The sequence below is a fragment of the Passer domesticus genome, chromosome 10 (genome assembly GCF_036417665.1).
Source record: "Passer domesticus isolate bPasDom1 chromosome 10, bPasDom1.hap1, whole genome shotgun sequence".
Classification (NCBI taxonomy): domain Eukaryota; kingdom Metazoa; phylum Chordata; class Aves; order Passeriformes; family Passeridae; genus Passer; species Passer domesticus.
The window spans coordinates 40648189-40654078 of record NC_087483.1 but is presented as its reverse complement, the minus strand read 5'-3'; positions in this window follow the sequence as shown (position 1 = coordinate 40654078).

The window sequence follows — 5890 nt, the reverse complement described above, 5'->3', positions numbered from 1 at the left end:
TCCTTTGTGGCATTAGTCTAACATTAAATGTCTTGATAAGAAAACTTGAAATTCTCTTTCATATCTTGGATTTCTAAGAATTTTGGATTTCTGGTAATTTCTGGGTGCTTTGTTTTGTGCCTACAGGATCCTTTTCTGTCTGAAAGCCCTCCAAGCTCTTTTTTTTTTTTTTTTTTTCAGTCTCTCAAGTTCTGGCCATCAACAAGTCACGCATTAAGTCCTGATTGTCCTGTGTGGACAAGTCCTTTCTTCTGAAGGTGCTGAAAACTAAAAAGTTGGGAAATTCCATCCTCAAAACTGGTTCCTTAGCTAAAAACTTTAAGGATGCTTTGGTTAGGAATGGAAACGTTTGTCTTCACATGTTGTTCACTTTATTCTGCTGAAGAGCTTTGGAGCCAATATCTTTTAGCCAAGGTTTATCATGTCCAGGTTTTGGTTATGAACACAACCATGAGGCTCTTTTCCTACACAGGCTGTCAATAAAATCTATGTAAAATATCTATTTTTAATAATCCTTTTTGCATTGATAAGGCAAACCTAGAAGTATCTCACCTGGCCAAGAATCCTCAAATGAAAGTTCAGTTATCCTGGAATTTTGCTCAGCTCAGGCAAAAGGTTTCCTCATCTTTAGATCTGCTTTAACCTAATTCTGTGAAATAATATGATTTTTCTAGTCAAGTGTGTCTTCTCCAGGGATACTTTGCTTCTTTTCAGGCCATTTAAAGTGCTTTTTCTTTCTCTCAGACAGAGAAAGAATGATTGTAACTATAAAGTATATCCTCGTTCTTCCTTTGTAACTTGCAAATTTGGCATCTAAACTATGCCAAAAATGATTGCTTTGGGGGGCTTTGGTGAAGGATTCTGACTGTGATATAAAGAGGAAGGAATATAAGTAAAACAAACATTTATCACTCTGCAATTTGCATACCATGCTTAGCTCAGCTATGATTTAAACCAGCACATAAAGCCCCAAAACTGGGCTTTGAACAGCGAAGTTGAGCTTAACTGCAACAATGCTGTAAGCGTTGTTAGGATATATTGGAACAAAAGAACTTAACATTCATTCTTGGCTTCTCTTTCAAATTTATTAACTTCTTGGTATATTTTTGCATGAACTGTGATGGTCTGAGCCATCCATATCTATCTCCAAAGTTTTACATTGACAACTTAGTGCTTTGAAAAGGTTTCAGTGTTTATTTAGTTGCTTTTATGGGGTTTTGGATTCTCTGCTGCTAAGAATCTTCCCTTGAAGCCAGAATCCACATTTTCAGGTCTCCATCTAACCAACCTTTTGGGACAAAGTAAAGTTCCTGAAAGCTGAAGCCCAATATACTGCAGCACAATTATGAATTGAGCAGGGAAAGGAAATTGGAAGGAGCAACTGAAGATATTTTACTCTTATGAATTAGTACACAAATACAGATTTATAGCCTGCATGTGTGTTTTGTTTTGGCTGATGGCTGTAACTAAGGACACCTGTAAGCCAGGGGAAAAGGGAGAGAATGAAAACTAAAGGGAGAGAAAATTTAATGATATGCAGCATTTCAGAGCTAATTTGAAGTCTGTTATGTGAGCATTTAAAATTTGGTTTTTTTTTCTTCTGCAAAATCTGCATTGTTTAGCTGGTGTGCCTTAGTGTAAAGTATGAAATATAATGATTTTTTAAAAGATTCTTACAACGTTTCCAAAGGAAATGTTGAGCTAAGTGTAGAATTTGTGGGATCAGTTAGCTTATAAATAATGATCCTTTATGCTGGCATTGGGAAATCCATGTTCCCACAGCTAGTTCAATAAAGCAATTAATATCAATGAATGCTGAAGAAAGCAAATCTCCGTTCACTTTTGTCTGGATTAGTTAACATAAGAAAAATCCCATCCCTCTCCTGGAGTATTTAACCTTCTTCTAGGAAGACATACTAATGAAAGGTAAATAAAATGTGCTGCTTGACATGTGTTTGCCATTCCTCCCTGTTCCTCATGTCGCACACTTTCCCTCTTACAAGACAATCCACATTTTTTTCCTCTGGAAATCTTCACTGCGGTTATTTTGTTTCATGCATCCCTCTGTGCCAAACCTGTCTTGTCATTCTCCCTCAGCGTTCCTGCTGGTGTTTCTAGGCTATTCCTGCTCAGCTGAATTTCATTAAAGAGGGACTTCACCTCCAGAACTCACAGATAATGTGTCTCAAGCACACACAGAGCTGAAATCCGCCACGTAGAGAATTCCTGATTTACTTGGCACCGCGTTTAATCCAGGGGCAAGTGCTTCTCCTCACTCAGGGCATATTTCTGTAGCCCACGTAAAATTGTCCACTAAAGGAGAAGGAAGGTCTGTCGAGGGAATGGGTGTGGTTTCACTGACCTCATCCCACAGCCACGAATTTGTGCGTTCAGGCTTTGGAGATGAAAATTTTTGATAAAACGGAGTTGTAAAACCGCCCTGAACTTTCCCTGCGTTTGGCTCCGCTATCTGAGATTTCACACACAAGCAGTAAAAAAAAAAGAGCTTAAAAGATTTTTATCTCAGAGCAGCCAAGAAGTGTGGTAATAAGGTAAAGGTTGAGAAGCATTGTTGGCATAAGAAATCCCCTCCTTCCCCTGGATTTATAACACACCCAGTTTAGTAAGAACTGGCGCTGCCGAGCATTTTCTGACAGTGTTGGGATAATATATTGCAAAAGGCAGAGTGGCCAAGTCTCACACCTGAGGAGTAAGACACACTTCATCCTGCCCATGGAGAAACCTAAATCAAACCTTAACGTTACGACAATGCAATTACTCCTCTCCTAGGAGCTCCAACTGCTCAGGGTTGATGTGTAAAACTTGTGATTTTGGTGCACTGGAAGAGTTTATTAACCCCTTAAGTATTTGCATGGCCTCTGCTTTTGGAGGGTTAGGATTTTAAACTTTACTAGATGCGTTTCAAAGGGAAGCAATAGAGTGTGATGCCGTGGGTGTGAGGCCAAAGCAGCTTTGCAATGGAGTTTAATTTTTTAAAAAGTAAATAAAACAATATGTGGAGCTGTGGATTGCTTTTCCCGTCATCAGTGAGTGCTGTGAGACTTCCCTCATGCTTCAATAAGGAATTTTGGTTAATGATGAAATAGATTTTCCACATTTTGGAGATTCTCTGGAAGGTTGGGGTTGCTATTTTGCAGAATCACAGAATAATTAGTATTGGGAAAGACATTCAAGATCATCAAGTCCAAGCTTTGACAGATACCCACCCGAGCACTGAGTGTCACATCCAGTCATTCCTTGAACGCCTCCATGGATGGGGACTCCACCATATTTTCCATTTTGCATTCCTCTTTCCATATTTGAAACTGTATTTTGCTACAATCACTTCTCTTTTCACCTTGTTTTTATTAATAAAACCCCCTATTTTTATAAAAAAACCCTATTCTAAAGATACACAAACAGAAGTAAAATTTTGGTGTGAGATGTGGTAGTCTCGCAAGAAAGGAGCATGGAGTGTAATGCTGTTACTTTTGCATGCTGCCTTTTCTGCACATATACTTTTTCATGAGATCATATTTCACTCCACACATATTCCAGAATCTCTCTCTCTAGTTCTTATCATGACTTTAATAGTTCATTTCCATTCCATACTCTGTGTTGTGTTACTTTTCTCATGTACCCTCTTTGATACCTCCAGTGAAAGCAGAAGAGAAAAAACAGAGACACTGAGTTCAAGCCTCACGTTCCATTTATTATTATGACTGTGGGAAGTTTAACTCCAAAAAGAGAATTTTATCAGGAGATAAGAAATAAAAGCAGACATAATAAGGCAAGAGTTAAATTGAAAAACTGATAACTGCTCTTGTAGTTTTGTGGTATCATTCACATGAAGACTAATACAGCTGCTCAATAATTCTATTATTTCTTTATAAAATTGGTGGGCTTTTTTGCTTGTTTGATTTTTTGGTGTTTTTTGTTTTTTACAGTATTAGTATTGCAGAATAGGGAACACAAGATTCAAACCCCCACAGTACTTGTTTCTGATTTGGTCAAACCCAATAAAAATTTCAGTCTGTCATCATGAATAGGAATATTTCATTTCATATCAGTTGACAGTCATATGTGCTGGCTTATAGTGATCCTTTTACAGACTTGTAGCTGAAGTTCCTCAGCCTTCCCTTTCCTGGTAAAAGCTAAAATTTGATGTTGGGTTATAACTTTTTATGATGATCAGCCCAGCAGAGTTATTTTATCGTAGAATGGAGGTTCTGTTATTTTAGGGCAACTTAGTGGTGTCTGACATGCTGGTCTACAGGAAAGAGCTGGGTCATGAAACTGCCATCAGATTTTCAGTGATTTTATCCTGACAGCTCCAGGGGGAGGTTTAACATGACCTCTCTTTCCTGCTGCACAGAGAATTAAACACATTCTTCTCTCAGGGGCAAGGACATGGTGTGTCCTCTCTGGCCAGGAAAGAGGACCCATCTTGGACAGGCAACTCTATGTGGTCGCTAAGAGCTCAGCCGAGGTACCATTTAGGAACTGGCTGATTATTTGCATATTTTGAGCCACATCTGACAGCATTGATGATTTAAGGCATGCAAAAATGCTCCAAGTGCTGGAAAAGTCTTGAGGTTCTCCTTTGGCAAACTTGGAGTACCCTCCTTAATACTGCACAGGACAGTGAAGAGTATGAATACAGCTCAGTTTGCCAGCTCTTGACTTGGGACATGTCTCAAAAAAGATTCTTATTTCTTTTAGCCAGCAGGCATTTGCATTTCCAACCCTGCTGGAAATCAGGGAACAGGTTTGGCTGGAGTGCAGACAGAAACAAACACCATGTACCATTTTCTCCTTGCCCTGTGACAGCTCTGGTGAAAACTGCAGCTCCTGCCTTATGGAACGAGTTTAATCTCAAGCAGAAATGAACAAAAAAACCTTTTTAAGTTGCCTACTGTAAAAAAAAGTATCCTACTGCACTAAACATATTTTTAAAGATTTGTTTATGCTGATTTCAGATAAAAATGTGCCAGTAGAAGTAAAATAACCTCCTGCAGATAATACAGGTAGCCACAAACTTTGGCTGTCCTCTAATTCCCAAACACTTATCCCCACATACACTTCCTGTTCCCTGACTCTCATCAGCTGGAAAAGTCATTATCTGAAGGGAGAGCTTTGCATCTGTCAGCTGGGAAAGTGATTACTTAAATTGATAGCAATAGCAGTTGTTTTAGTTTGAAATGGCCATTTCAAACATTCATTTTTCTTTTTCTTTTTATTTTGGGGTGGGGGAAGGAGGGGGAAGTTATTATTATTTGGTCATTTTATTGTTGTGAACATCAAAGAATTAAACAAAATGAACATTTGGTTTCTTGTTGACACTTGGATGGGCAAACTTTGGAGATAAACTGGCTTGGACAAAATAGATGGGAATGACTTTTGGAGAGTATTCTTTGAATTTGAACAATCACACCAATAACAGAAAATGGTTTTTTGCTCCCCTTTCCTTTGTGCCTCCTCTTTAAGTTGTCTCTTCTCCACCATTTTTTATCCTGACATGTAGGTGGGACTCAAATGCCATCCAGGGGACCCTCTCCTTGTCCTTTAAATACCTCAGAGTCAAAAGTAGCAAGAACTGGGAGCACCCTAATTAAGTTGAGTTGATTGCAAATTGATATTTCTTTACAGGAATTGAAGCCACCTCCCCCCACATACACCCAAATCATCTTTTCAGTTCTGTGAATTGCCTTTAATTGCTGTGAAGGGCATCATAAATATCTGGTTCTTCCAAAAAAGTTATTGGAAGTCTCAAAGTCTCCAAGTTTTCTTTAAAAATGTAGGCCAGCTCCAAAATTCTCAAAAGTGTGACTTCACTGAATGCTCTTAACATCCATATTTAGTTCCCAAATAAGTAGCCTAATTTTCCGTA